The sequence below is a fragment of the Hyla sarda genome, chromosome 3 (assembly GCF_029499605.1).
Source record: "Hyla sarda isolate aHylSar1 chromosome 3, aHylSar1.hap1, whole genome shotgun sequence".
NCBI lineage: Eukaryota > Metazoa > Chordata > Amphibia > Anura > Hylidae > Hyla > Hyla sarda.
In genome coordinates, this window is record NC_079191.1 from 375450067 (window position 1) to 375465807 (window position 15741).

At 46.9% G+C, this 15741-nt stretch overlaps 1 protein-coding gene across 3 annotated transcripts in view; it reads left to right on the top strand.

Moving 5' to 3' along the window:
• Positions 1-4432: 4432 nt before the first annotated feature.
• The window catches only part of SLX4IP (SLX4 interacting protein), a 186029-nt gene continuing 174720 nt past the window's right edge, over positions 4433-15741 (top strand). For 2 of the 3 annotated variants that reach the window (XM_056567867.1, XM_056567865.1), the window contains exon 1: positions 4433-4628. The gene's annotated coding sequence lies outside the window, so the exon portion shown is untranslated. Of the gene's footprint in view, positions 4629-4761; positions 4918-15741 lie in introns of those variants that run through there. The other variant, XM_056567866.1, reaches the window with a different exon arrangement.

Sequence of the window (15741 nt, forward strand, 5' to 3'; positions counted from 1 at the left end):
TTTTTTTTTTTTTTAAAGCAGTACAATAATAGAAAAGTATGTAATCATGAGTATCATTTTATTGGTATTGACCCACAAAATAAAGAAAACATGGCAGTTCTCGCTGAATTGTGCGTATGGAGATTCCGCCTGGCGGCTGCCGCCTGATTTGCTTCGGCTCTAGGGCCTCAGGGCACTGAGCCGTCACCATTGACGGCTATGCAGTGCTCGCAGAATCCGCACAAAGAATGAACATGCATGTTCTTGCTATGCGCAGAACAATTTCAGTGGCGGAATTGTCTGCCGTGGAAATTCCACAGTGTGAACGGGTCTCGCGGAGACCCATTCACACTAATGTTATGTTCACACCACGGAATTCCACTCGGGGAGTTTCGCTCGTGCAATTCCGCGGGAATTCCGTAGTGTGAACGCACCCTAAAGTGTACAGCATAAAAAAGAAACCCTCCACAATTTGCAAAATTTCAGTTTTCCTCACAATAATAATCATTTATTGGTTTTGCCGTACATTTTATGGTACAATGAGTGATGTCACTACAAAGTACAATTGGTCCCGCAAAAAACAAGCCCTCACATGGGTCTGTATATATAAATAGTAGAGAGTTATGATTTTTAGAAGGCGAGGAGGAAAAAAAACCAAAAACACTAAATTAATATTGGCTGTGACCTTATAGCCAAAATGGGCTGTGTCCTTAAGGGGTTAAGGCATTACCGTAATTTGTGAAAAATTTTGACCTGTTTTCCAGGTCTCAGTTCTGTGACCTGCTGCAATCGCAAGTTATAACCCTGTGAAGTGCGCTGCACTGTCTGGCTGCCTCATCCAAATCATTTACTCTATTATAGTCTAATATGTGAAGAAAAAGGAAAGGGAACGACTCCAATTAGAGAAGACGTCACCTGATGTAACTGTATGTAATCGGGCGTAGCTAGAAACCACAGGGCCCCGATCCGAAAAATTATACTGGGCCCCCCCTTCCCATTTTTTTTTACTGACCAAGGACATGTATACGTGTCCCTGTGCCGTTAACTGTGTATGGTGCAGACTCCCGACTCGAGCCCGCACAGTGGCCACTATTAACCCTTTAGATTGCCACGGTCAAAGCTTACAGCGGTATCCAAAGGGACCTTTAAACAGTCCCTGGTGGTCCAGGGAAGTGGATCTCCCCCCCCCCCCCCTGCCCGGCGTTCCACTGCCGAGGTAGCTGGAGGGCTTACCTCTCCTGTTGTGGGGTCCGTGGCTCTGAGATTATCAGAGCCTGACTGGACCAGGCTTTATCACTCGAGCGCAGAGCACACAGATCAATGTAGTTCTATGAAACTACATTGATCTGCATGAGAAATCTAATGATTCCTCCTAAAAGTCAAGTAAAAAAAAAATAGTAGCAAAAAAAATGATACAAACACGGATCTTCACAGGTGCATAGACAGCGATGAATTAGGTTGAAAAGGCGTCAGAGTTCATAGTATAAGGTTTATTTAGGCACAAAAGAGCAACGCGTTTCCTGCCCGTAGCGGGCACTTCATCAGGCAAGTGTGCATATATGGCGCTACGGGCAGGAAACGCGTTGCTCTTTTGTGCCTAAATAAACCTTATACTATGATCTCTGACGCCTTTTCAACCTAATTCATCGCTGTCTATGCGCCTGTGAAGATTCATGTTTGTATCATTTTTTTGGCTTCTATTTTTTGGCCCAGTGAGCAAGGATCGATCGAGGTTGCTGACAGATCATCATTGATTAATACGCTATATGGTGTTGTGCCCTTAGCGCAACACTTTCTGGTAAGTGTGACTTTAATTGCACTTACCCATTATCTTACAGTATCACACTAGGGGCACGTGTGCCTTTTTGTTTTTTTGTCTTTACAAGTAAAAAAAAACACCCATTAGCCCCTTCCATAGTAAAAGTTTAAATCACCCCCCTTTTCCCAAATTCTATATAAAAAATATGTTAACATAATAAAAATTAACATATGTGGTATCGCTGCATGCGTACATGTCCAAATTATAAAAATGTAATGTTAATTAAACTTTACAGTCAATGGCGTAAATGTAAAAAAATATCAAAGTGCCAAATTGCGTGTTTTTGGTTAATTTGCATAACCTAACATTTTTTATAAAAAAACGATTAAAAAGTCCCATGAACACAAGAAGGGTACCGATAAAAACTATAGACCATGGTGCAAAAAAAATAAATAAATGAGCCCTCACACATTCCTGTATACGAAAAAATAAAAAAAGTTATAGGGGTTAGGGGAGGACATTTTTAAACCTACAAATTTTTGTGCATAAAGTAATTTTTTAACAGAAGTAAAACAAAATCAAACCTTAATTTTAATCATATGGACCTACAGAATAATGATAAGGTGTCATTTTCACCAAGAAGTGCTCTGCGCAGAATCAGAAGCCCCAAAAAATTACAAAATGCAGCAAAATGCCTTTTTTTTTTTTTTACCCCTACAAATATTTTTTTCTGGTTTCGGCGTAGATTTTGTGGTGAAATTACCGGACTTCCATGGTGCCAGGACTAGTGTTGGGCGCGAATATTCGCATTTCAAATTTTTATCGTGAATTTTGCGAATATATTCGCTATATACTAAATTACGAATATTAACTTTTTTCCGCATATGTGCATATTTGCAAATGCGCATATTCTCAAATGCGCATATTCGCACATGCGAATATTTGCATTTGTGAATATTCGCATATTCCTGCTTTTCCCTTGTGGGCCATTCTAATTGGCCCACAAGTGAAAAGAAGGAATATGCGAATATTCACATATGCGAATATAACGAATACGCGAAATTCGCAACTATAGGACGAATATTCGTCTATATATTCGTGAAATATCGCGAATTCGAAAATGGCCAATGCCGCTCATCACTAGCCAGGACCTCCTCACTATACATCACTGGGCCTCCATGGAGCCAGGACCTCCTCACTATACATCACTGGACCTCCATGGAGCCAGGACCTCCTCACTTTACATCACTGGACATCCATGGAGCCAGGACCTCCTCACTTTACATCACTGGACCTCCATGGAGCCAGGACCTCCTCACTTTACATCACTGGACCTCCATGGAGCCAGGACCTCCTCACTATACATCACTGGACCTCCATTGAGCCAGGACCTCCTCACTATACATCACTGGACCTCCATGGAGCCAGGACCTCCTCACTATACATCCCTGGACCTCCATGGAGCCAGGACCTCCTCACTATACATCACTGGACCTCTATGGAGCCAGGACCTCCACACTATACATCACTGGACCTCCATGGAGCCAGGACCTCCTCACTATACATCACTGGACCTCCATGGAGCCAGGACCTCCTCACTTTACATCACTGGACCTCCATGGAGCCAGGACCTCCTCACTTTACATCACTGGACCTCTATGGAGCCAGGAACTCCTCACTTTACATCACTGGACCTCCATGGAGCCAGGACCTCCTCACTATACATCACTGGACCTCCATGGAGCCAGGACCTCCTCACTATACATCACTGGACCTCCATGGAGCCAGGACCTCCTCACTATGCATCACTGGACCTCCATGGAGCCAGGACCTCCTCACTTTACATCACTGGACCTCCATGGAGCCAGGACCTCCTCACTTTACATCACTGGACCTCCATGGAGCCAGGACCTCCTCACTATACATCCCTGGACCTCCATGGACCCAGGACCTCCTCACTATACATCACTGGACCTCCATTGAGCCAGGACCTCCTCACTATACATCACTGGACCTCCATGGAGCCAGGACCTCCTCACTATAGATCCCTGGACCTCCATGGAGCCAGGACCTCCTCACTATACATCACTGGACCTCTATGGAGCCAGGACCTCCTCACTATACATCACTGGACCTCCATGGAGCCAGGACCTCCTCACTATACATCACTGGACCTCCATGGAGCCAGGACCTCCTCACTATACATCACTGGACCTCCATGGAGCCAGGACCTCCTCACCATACATCCCTGGACCTCCATGGAGCCAGGACCTCCTCACTATACATCACTGGACCTCCATTGAGCCAGGACCTCCTCACTATACATCACTGGACCTCCATGGAGCCAGGACCTCCTCACTATACATCCCTGGACCTCCATGGAGCCAGGACCTCCTCACTATACATCCCTGGACCTCTATGGAGCCAGGACCTCCTCACTATACATCCCTGGACCCCTATGGAGCCAGGACCTCCTCACTATACATCCCTGGACCTCCATGGAGCCAGGACCTCCTCACTATACATCCCTGGACCTCCATGGAGCCAGGACCTCCTCATTATACATCCCAGGCAGGGGCCACTCCTGACATGTAATACGTTTTATCATGAAACATTCTTGATAATAACCTTTATTCTTATTGATTACTATACAGCCCTATAATCTTGCCTCACAATATTACCCTTTTATTTCCTCTCTATTACATTCTATAAGTATCGGGTATTTTTGTCCCTGCACGGACGCCGTATTCCCGCCGCCATCTTTGATTAGGGCACAGCAGTATCCTGGCAGAGTTTGTTGCCCTTATCCATTTCCTTCCCGCCGATCTCAGATTGCTGTGTGGACTGATCCCCATAGCGGGCAGCCCGAATATTATAGACAGAGACTAAGGTAATGAGGCATAAACTGGTAGAATAAACGCATCAGTGTCGTCCTTATACTTGTGCTGGAAGTGGTTTCTGTCTGCGTGCTTTCATGGTCTGTAAACTAAAACCGGGTTAGTGATGTAATCTCGAGATTGTGCTGCCACCTAGTGGTCATTCTTAGGCAGTGCAGTTTCCAATTTCCTGTTTCATGTCTGCACAGGGCAGAGTACCACACCAGAGAGTTCAGCACATACTGGGTCACATGTAAGAAGTGCACTACAAGAACCAGCAATCTACTTATCTGGAACCTCTCTGTAAGTCACATAAATAACAGCTGCAGCCATTGTCTGAATCAGTATTTGCCAACCAGGGTGCTGCCAGCTTTTGCAAAACTACAACTCCCAGCATGCCCGGACAGCCGTTGGCTGTCCGGGCATGCTGGGAGTTGTAGTTTTGCAACAACTGGATGCACCCTGGTTGGGAAATACTGATGGCATGTTAATTCTGATGACAACATTTCTCATTTAAAGTAGGGTCACATGTGCCATATTTTACGCATATTTGTTGCTTATTTTCCTGCCCATTGAAGTCAATGCGTCACATGAGACCTTATCCTCAAAGGATAAATCCAAACTTGTGAGCCTGGGGGCGACCTCCAGCTCCAACGTGGGGAGACGCCGGACACATTTAGCGCTACTGTTGCTCTGGCAACCATGCCACGCATAGCAAAGTCCCGTGCACAAGATGCGCTCATGAGAAAACGGCTCCTGCACGGAACTTTACGGAGTGTGGTGCGGTTGCCTTAGCAACTGTGGTGCCCAGCATTGCCTGTGTCTCGCCATGCTGGAGCTGAAGATCAAGCGGGCTCACAAGTTTAACTTCATACAAATTTATATATCCATGTTCCCACCCTCCGGGGTCTGCACATGGCTCTATGCATAGTCCATACTACTTAGTCTTAGGCAGGTGTTACACCAGTTTGTTACAGACACTAGAGATGAGCGAACTTACAGTAAATTCGATTAGTCACAAACTTCTCGGCTCGGCAGTTGATTACTTTTCCTGCATAAATTAGTTCAGCTTTCAGGTGCTCCGGTGGCTGGAGACTCTTTCCTAGGACTGTATCCACCTTTTCCAGCCCACCGGAGCACCTGAAGGCTGAACTAATTTATGCAGGAAAAGTCATCAACTGCCGAGCCGAGAAGTTCGTGACGAATCGAATTTACTGTAAGTACGCTCATCTCTAACAGACACATTATGATTCCACTTTACAGCCAAAAGTCCTGGGCTAATAACTAGAGATGAGCGAACTTACAGTAAATTCGATTTGTCACGAACTTCTCGGCTCGGCGGTTGCTGACTTTTCCTGCATAAATTAGTTCAGCTTTCCGGTGCTCCGGTGGGCTGGAAAAGGTGGATACAGTCCTAGGAAAGAGTCTCCTAGGATTGTATCCACGTTTTCCAGCCCACGGGAGCACCTGAAGGCTGAACTCATTTATGCAGGAAAAGTCATCAACTGCCGAGCCGAGAAGTTTGTGACGAATCGAATTTACTGTAAGTTCGCTCATCTCTAGTAATAACCCAAAGTGCCAGGTGTCAGTTCATGTCATGAGATCAGCGGTTAGACTGGGGCTTGTGGCCATAAAGCGAAGTTTTTTTGGGGTGAAAAAAATGCTGTGGCCAGATGCCGAAAGTCAAACAGACAAGATCTTGGCCTTTATCTCCCATAGAAGTCTATGTGAGGAAAAAAAAAAACAGTGACCATTTAAAGAAAGGTTTTTATATTTTTAACCCCTTAGGACACGGCCATTTTCGTCTTTTGCATTTTAGGTTTTTCATCTTCGTCGTTTAATGTCCATAACTCTTATTTTTCCATCCACAGACCCTTATGACGGCTTATTTGTTGCGTAACCAATTGTACTGTGTAGTAACATCACTCACTTTGGCGCAGCCAAAAAAAAAACACTATTGGAGGAGTTAGGTTGAAAAGAAAATTTTGATTTAGCAACTTTTGGGGGGGGGGGGGGGGGGGTTCTGTATTTACGGCCTGCACCTTACGATAAGAATTACATGTTCTCTATTTTCTGTGGATCAATAATGAATGAATAAAACACTGCCCATGTTAACACGCTTTACTATTATTGTACTGCTTTAAAGGGGTACTCCGGTGCTTACACATCTTTTCCCCCTATCCAAAGGATAGGGGATAAGATGCCTGATCGCGGGAGTCCCGCCGTTGGGGTGGAGCATGACGTCACACGGGGGCGGAGGCTTGACGTCACACGCCTCTGGCCCGGTGGTCACCTGTAATCAGTCCCGGAGTGAACACGCTCTGGGGACTGATTACAAACGGGGTGCCGCGTGCAAGATCCCGGGGGTCCCCAGCGGCGGGACTCCTGCGATCAGGCATCTTATCCCCTATCCTTTGGATAGGGGAAAAGATGTGTAAGCACCGGAGAACCCCTTTAACTTATCAAAACCTGTGCAGAGGTAAAGTTGAGAGGTGTAGCCAGAGATTTGGAAGGGCCGCCTTGCCTACCTCCTATACTACAGCGCTGGGACTGCTGTGTAATTGACACACAAGTCCTCAGTGCATGCGCCCTCCACCCATCTTCCGTGCGCGCTGCCAGTCCTTTGAGTAAGCGCTCGCTACCAATGCTTTCCACCGACGCACTGGGTACTACTGGATGGAGAGCACATGCGCTGAGGACCTGTGTTTCAATCACGCAGCAGTTCCACCGCTGTAGTAAAGGAGGCTTCAGGGCATTGAGAACCTCTGGCCATGCCTTCCCAACTGTTGATGACTGCTGAATAAAGGGTTTTTTATGAATATCAATGCTGGTATAAAGACAAAGGTAATGCTGCATTACAATTCTAAACCCCTTTAAAGGGGTACTCCGGTGGAAAGCTTTATTTTTTTTTTTTTTAAATCAACTGATGCCAAAAAGTTTGTTAAACAATTAGACCATTAATATTAAATAAGACATAAAAAAGCAAATTTTGCACTGATCTTATAAACATTTAAGCATTGGGCCCTAATGGTAAATGAATTACTGCCTATAATTGTAAAAACGCTCATATGATGGTGATGGTATCTGTTGGTTCAGAATTCCGATAGTTCGGCAATTGACATGTATATGATGCACAGTCTCTGTGATATTGGTTTAAACAGTCTTTTACAATAGTTATGATTAACCGCCTTATGTGATTTGGAATCATATATCTCACATATAGCTCACCGGTCTCCAGACGCTTGTCTGGTGCTGCGACGGACCATGGATGAAGTCCTGCGGCTGTTTGTACGGGCACTGTGATCCTCCAGATGACGGTGATTGCAGGCTCCGTATGTGCTGTCCGGCAAGAGTCCCCGAATCAATGAAACCCGCAGTTCAGCGATTGAATACTTTCAGTTCAGTGTTCTTTAGACACAAATAGAGGATTTCTCCTAGATCTAACAAGCTGCATGCCCGATGGGGAAATGGCGGGTCTGTTTAATGAAAGTCGGCTTGCATATGGATTATCAGCGATTGGCAGTGCGTTTTCTTTGGTGCTTAATTCAGATTGTAAAAACTCTAAACGCATTTCAGGGTGCTTAATCCGACCCCTTCTTCAGTAGACGATTTGTATGTATCATCCATGGTCCGTCGCAACACCAGACCAGCGGCCGGAGACAGGTGAGCTATATGTGAGATATATGATTCCAACTATCACACATAAGGCAGTTAATCATAACTATTCTAAAAGACTGTTTAAACCAATATCACAGAGACTGTTTAAATCCATTTTGCATCATATACATGTGGAATTGCCAGACTATCGGAATTCTGAACCAACAGATACCATCACCATCGTATAGGGATTGGACGATATTGTATATATATTTTTTTTTTCGATAGCCGATAACCTGTACCGATATTACGTGCATTTTAATCCGCTGCCCAATTGCCTCCCCCTGCCCAGAGACCACTGCCGCCACCCGCTTCTCTCCCCCTGCCTGTCCTGGGGTCCTGAATCCAACCACCGCCGCTACCCTGCGGCGGCTTTAGTGGGGCTCCTCTCCCCCTGCCTGTCCTGAGTCCAACCACCTCTGCTTGCCTCCCCCTGCCTATCCTCTGGCCAGAGACCGCCGCCGCTGCCCCATTGCCTCCCCCATCCCCGGTTTTATAATTACCTGTTCCCGAGGTCTGCACTACTTCTGGCTCCGGCAGTGTCCTGAGCTGTCACTGTGCGCACTGATGGCGACGTCGCGTTGAGGACGTCACTCGTCATTGCGCAGCACACAGCAACAGCGCAGGACACCGCAGGAGCCAGACGCGGACCCCGGGAACAGGTAATTATAAAACCGGGGATGGGGGAGGCAATGGGGCAGCAGCGGCGGTCTCTGGCCAGAGGATAGGCAGGGGGAGGCAAGCGGCGGTGGTTGGACTCAGAACCCCAGGACAGGCTGGGGGAGAGAAGTGGGCGGCGGCGGTCTCTTGCCCCGCAAAAGCCGCTGCAGTTCATTGATTTAAAGGGGTAGTCCAGTGGTGAAAAACTTATCCCCTATCCTAAGGATAGGGGATAAGTTTGAGATCGCGGGGGGTCCGACCGCTGGGGCCCCCTGCGACCTCTCTGTACGGGGTCCAGTCTCTACGGCCAGCTAGCGGGTGTCGACCCCCGCACGAAGCAGCGGCCGACACGCCCCCTCAATACATCTCAACGGCAGAGCCGGAGATTGCCGAAGGCAGCGCTTCGGCTCTGCCATAGAGTAGTATTGAGGGGGCGTGTCGGCCGCCGCTTCGTGCGGAGGTCGACACGCCCCCTTCCCGCGGGCTGTCGGGGCTCCGTACAGGAGATTGCAGGGGGCCCCAGCGGTCAGACCCCCCCGCGATCTTCAACTTATCCTTAGGATAGGGGATAAGTTGTTCACCACTGGGTCACCACTGGACTACTCATTTAAAGCGCACGCATTATCGGCAAGGTAATTGCTAATACCGATATAACTTAGAAAATCGTGAATATTGGCAGATAATATCGGCCAAACCGATAATCGGTCGATCCCTACCATCATGAGCGTTTTTACAATTATAGGCAGTAATTAATTTACCATTAGTGCCCAATGGTTAAATGTTTATAAGATCAGTGCAAAATTCTTTTAATTACATTTGCTTTTTTATGTCTTATTTAATATTAATGGTCTAATTGTTTAATAAACTCTATGACTTTTTCAAATACATTGTCTCCAATTATTACTGTGTACAATATGGTATGGTGAGATCCTTGAGGTGTGGTTAATATATTTTTTCAGATTTGTAAATTACTTCTATTAAAAAATCTTAATCCTTCCAGTATTTATAAGCTGCTGAATACTACAGAGGAAATTATTTTCTTTTTGGAACAGTGCTCTCTGCTGACATCTCTGTCCATTTTAGGAACTGACCAGAGCAGCATATGTTTACTATCTGGATTTTCTCCTACTCTGGACAGTTCTTAAAATGGACAGAGATGTCAGCAGAGAGCACTGTGCTCGTGATGTCAGCAGAGAGCTCTGTGTTCCAAAAAGAAAATAATTTTCTCAGTAGTATTCAGCAGCTAAGAAATACTGGAAGGATTAAGATTTTTTAATAGAAGTAATTTACAAATCTGTTTAACTTTCTGGCACCAGTTGATTTTAAAAAGAAAATTTTTCCACCGGGGTGCCCCTTTAACATACTGGAGTTAGTTTATATGGGTCAACATTCTTGACGTTTGTGCTTTAAAGGGGTATTCCGGGCTTAACTAACTTTTAACTATCCTGCACATTATGAAGAATTACGCTAGTTCTACATTTACTTGCTATACAGCTTTGCCGGGGATTGTCTACTTTTTCTTCTTTATATGGTCTCCCCAGGTTTAGCGTTTCTGTTCAGGTCTTGAGGACGTTTGTCTCAAGCCTGTTTCACAATCCTTTGCGGCTTGAGGCGGCAGCTGGTATCAGGGGGTTTGGCTATTTCTTGTATTTCCTCACAAGCCAGCCCCTTGATGACATTTATTGTCCATCTGTACGTCCTGACATTCCGGCGTCCCATGATCTCGGCAATCTGCAGAATGTAGAACGGGTAGGGACATTATCATTGCAGCTCTTAAAGGGGTACTCCGCCCCTAGACATCTTATCCCCTATCCAAAGGATAGGGGATAAGATGTCAGATCGCCGGGGTCCACTGCTGGGGACCCCGGGGATCGCTGCTGCAGCACCCCGCTATCATCGTTTGTGATTGGCCAGACGCCTCTGACGATATGGAAGCGCCGTGGATCGTTCGTGCAGCGTCTGTTGTGAGAGCAGATCGGTGCCATGGACGGCGGCAGTGATAGGAAGAAAACCCCGCTATCATTACTGCGCAGAGCGAGTTCGCTCTGTGCGTAATGACGGGCAATACAGGGGCCGGAGCATCGTTACGTCACGGCCCTGCCCCTCGTGAGGTCACGGCCCGCCCCCGTCAATACAAGTCTATGGGAAGGGGGCGTGGCGGTCGTCATGCCCCCTGCCATAGACTTGCATTAAGGGGATGGACCGTGATGTCATGAGGGGCGGAGCCATGACGTCACGTTGCTCCGGCCCCTGTATTGCCCGTCATTACGCACAGAGCGAACTCGCTCTGTGCAGTAATGATGGCGGGGTGCCGCAGCGGCGATCCCCGGGGTCCCCAGCAGCGGGACCGCGGCGATCTAACATCTAAGATGCCAGGGGCGGAGTACCCCTTTAAGTGTTATGATCGCTATTGATCACGGCACTTAAGGGGTTAATGACTAAGAATGGCGAGATCATTGTTAGCAGCCGTCACTTACAGTTTATGAAGCAAACACAGCCCCTGTGCCTGCTTCATAGTTGGGCCGCCGCTCAGGACGCAAAGGTACCTCTCCTCAATTGAATCCTTAGTAAAGATTTGCGCGCAGAATGTCTGTGGTGTAAACCAGTACCAGAAAAGCAGACTGTGTACCTCTATATATTTGTCATACAGTTACCAAATAATACCACCTCAAAAGAAATAAATACGACCATACATATTAAAATTGTGCTGTTACTTATCTAACCCTGCTGTACCGAAACCAACATTATATATAGGCCAAACAATACCACCACACTGACCACATATTACCAGCAGCAACACTATAAATGGGACACAAAACAGCCACATCCTGACCCAAAGTTACCATATCTTAATGATTGAGCAATACCACCAATACTGCAAATGAATAAAAACCACAATACACAGTCCTATATTACCCATACAGTGACAATAGGTAAGTGCCCCTCATAGAGCTCTCTACCTGTAAGTACTTGCCCTCCAGTAGCTAGAGTGTTGCCTGCCCATAGGTAGAGTTCCTCCCTTAGTAGGTACAGAGCCACCCCAAGTAGGTAGAAATGACCCGTCAGTAGGTACTGTGCCCCCCAGTAGACAGAGCTCCACCTTAAAGAAAAAAAAATTATATATACTTACCTCCGCACCCTTGCAAGCATGGTCCTCTTTAGTCCTGCTCCAGTCTGGCAGTTCTCTTATTGCCACAGTACTATGTGAGTGACAACAGGCACTAACAGTTGACAGGAAGGAAAAGCAGTGCAGGAGAATCACCATAGGCCCCCGCATTCCCCTCGGGAATTCTGCAGTCAGTCCCCTGAGGCGAGAGGCTCAACTTGACTCATGGCAGATGCAGCCCTATGCAGCATGCACGCCTCCTCTGTCCCCACCCTTCCCTGCCTTGCATGATTGAAGTACAAGGCTCAGTTCTCGAAGCCAAACCCTGTACGATCATGCACGGGTGAGGGTTGAAGAAGGAGGCGTGCAAGCTGCAACTCGGCCCATCTGCTAGACACTTTAAGGGAGATTTATCAAAACCTGTCCAGATGAATAGTAACCCAGTTGCCCATAGCAACCAATCAGATCACTTCTTTAATTTTTAATAAGGCCTCTGAAAACTAAAACAAGCAACCTGGTTGGTTGCTATGGGCAACTGGGCAGCATTTCCTTTACAGGTTTTGGTAAATCTCCCCCAAATTTTGAGTTTATATTAAAAAAAATTTATAAAAAAAACCCCATCATTTTATAACTTTGCAAAACAGCTATCTGCAGGTCTGAGCATGATATAAAGCAGGCAGATTCCCTATAAAAAAATAGGTTGGGGCATGGCAATGAAAAGCTATTTTTTAAAACTGGTTTCTATGAGCAACTTGGCAACTTTTCTTCAGGACAGAGGAAGTGACTACAGGGTTGGGGGGTTATATGGTTATACAATGCTGTGTGCAGGAGGTTACCTTAATTGGGTGTGAAAAACAGCTAATTGGTTAAAACTCCTTCTACCTATTCCTCTAGAAAGTTACATTTCTTACCTCTACTACATTCCAGCGCCATCTTTGATTCTCGATGGCAGGGGAAGGAGCATTTCAGGTGAAGGAGGAGGGAGCAGTATATATATATATATATATATATATATATATATATATATATATATATATATATATCTATAGCTATATCTCTCTAAATATATATATATATCTCTATACACTGCTCAAAAAAATAAAGGGAACACTTAAACACAATGTAACTCCAAGTCAATCACACTTCTGTGAAATCACACTGTCCACTCAGGAAGCAACACTGATTGACAATCAATTTCACATGCTGTTGTACAAATGGAACAGACAACAGGTGGAAATTATAGACAATTAGCAAGACAGCCCCAATAAAGGAGTGGTTCTGCAGGTGGTGACCACAGACCACTTCTCAGTTCCTATGCTTCCTGGCTGATGTTTTGGTCACTTTTGAATGCTGGCAGTGCTTTCTCTCTAGTAGTAGCATGAGATGGAGTCTACAACCCACACAAGTGGCTCAGGTAGTGCAGCTCATCCAGGATGGCACATCAATGCAAGCTGTGGCAAGAAGGTTTGCTGTGTCTGTCAACGTAGTGTCCAGAGCATGGAGGCGCTACCAGGGGACAGACCAATACATCAGGAGACGTGGAGGAGGCCATAGGAGGGCAACAACCCAGCAGCAGGATCGCTACCTCCGCCTTTGTGCAAGGAGAAGCAGGAGGAGCACTGCCAGCACCCTGAAAAATGACCTCCTGCAGGCCACAACTGTCCATGTGTCCACTCAAATGGTCAGAAACAGACTTCATGAGGGTGGTATGAGGGCCCGACATCCACAGGTGGGGATTGTGCTTACAGCCCAACACCATGCAGAAAATTTGGCATTTGCCAGAGAACACCAAGATTTGCAAAATTGCCACTGGCGCCCTGTGCTCTTAACAGATGAAAGCAGGTTCACACTGAGCACATGTGACAGGAGTGACAGAGTCTGGAGACGCTGTGGAGAACGTTCTGGTGCCTGCAACATCCTCCAGCATGACCGGTTTGGCGGTGGGTCAGTAATGGTGTGGGGTGGCTTTTTTTTTGGGGGGGGGGGCATTTTTTGGGGGGGCCACGTAGCCCTCCATGTGCTTACCAGAGGTAGCCTGACTGCCATTAGGTACCGAGATGAGATCCTCAGACCCCTTGTGAGACCATATGCTGGTGCGGTTGGCCCTGGGTTCCTCCTAATGCAAGACAATGCTAAACCTCATGTGGCTGGAGTGTGTGAGCAGTTCCTGCAAGAGGAAGACATTAATGCTATGGACTGGCCCGCCCGTTCCCAAGAACTGAATCTGATTGAGCACATCTGGGACATCATGTCATGCTCCATCCACCAACGCCATGTTGCACCACAGACTGTCCAGGAGTTGTACGCCACCTCATCAGTAGCATGCCCAGGCATTGTAGGGAGGTCATACGGGCACGTGGAGGCCACACACACTACTGAGCCTCATTGTGACTTGTTTTAAGGATATGACATCAAAGTTAGATCAGCCTGAAGTGTGGTTTTTCACTTTGATTTTGAGTCTGACTCCATATCCAGACCTCCGTGGGTTGATAAATTTGATTTCCATTGATCATTTTTTGTGTGATTTTGTTGTCAGCGCATTCAACTCTGTAAAGACGAAAGTATTTCATACGATTAGTTCATTCATTCAGATCTAGGACGTGTTATCTTCGTGTTCCTTTTATTTTTTTGTAAATATAGTAGATAAAACAAAAAGAGGCGGCGCTCAAATCCCAAAAGCGATTGAAAGTAAGAGAGGTTTGTACTCACCCGGTGTATGTGGGAGGTCACAGGACAGTGATCCCCCACTAACACCTGGAGTCCTCTTGTCACTTATATACTGAAACAATCTCCGTCATGTAGACATCCCTTAGGGAGGGCGCAGGGTGAGCCGGAATCACAGTGCCGTGGTCCGTGTATGAGAAAAGAACAAATGGAAAAACCAGCGCTCGGAGGCAGTATATAACATAATAACAATCAATTCAAATTATGGTAGGTTGTCACTGAAATGGACTTACTTCACTAGGGGAGATGTGTAGGTACAGTAACCTTTCACATCATCCCCTTCCAGGAGAGTGTGACAAAAAAGCCCAGAGGTCCGTAGATGGATAGGGTGGGTTTTATTGCGACGCGTTTCGGAGGGCTTACAGAATCGCCTCCTTCCTCAGGCATATATCAAAACAAAATGATAACAGCCCCCTTAAATACATACCATGTCCGGAGTAGAGGCGTGGTAATTGGTTCTTGTGTTAATAGAAAGGTGGTTTGAGGACCTGCAGATCCGGTTCTGCAGGTCACATGTAACGGAGTCACGTGATCATAGATCACGTGGTGTCCAGAGGGGAGGAAAGGCCGGAGTTCCGGCAATGTGACCCGCGACCACGTGACGAAAAACGCCACGTGATCGGGGATGACACGCCGGCCCTCCGGACATATGCGTTCCACGCTGGAGCGCTCCCACCGCGCAAGCGGAGATAGATGGAACACTCAGCGCCTGCGCACCAGGCGCACCGACGACCCGATGCGCTCCAGGGCGGAACGCCCTGGAGCGCATCGGGTCGTCGGTGCGCCTGGTGCGCAGGCGCTGAGTGTTCCATCTATCTCCGCTTGCGCGGTGGGAGCGCTCCAGCGTGGAACGCATATGTCCGGAGGGCCGGCGTGTCATCCCCGATCACGTGGCGTTTTTCGTCACGTGGTCGCGGGTCACATTGCCGGAACTCCGGCCTTTCCTCCCCTCTGGACACCACGTGATCTATGATCACGTG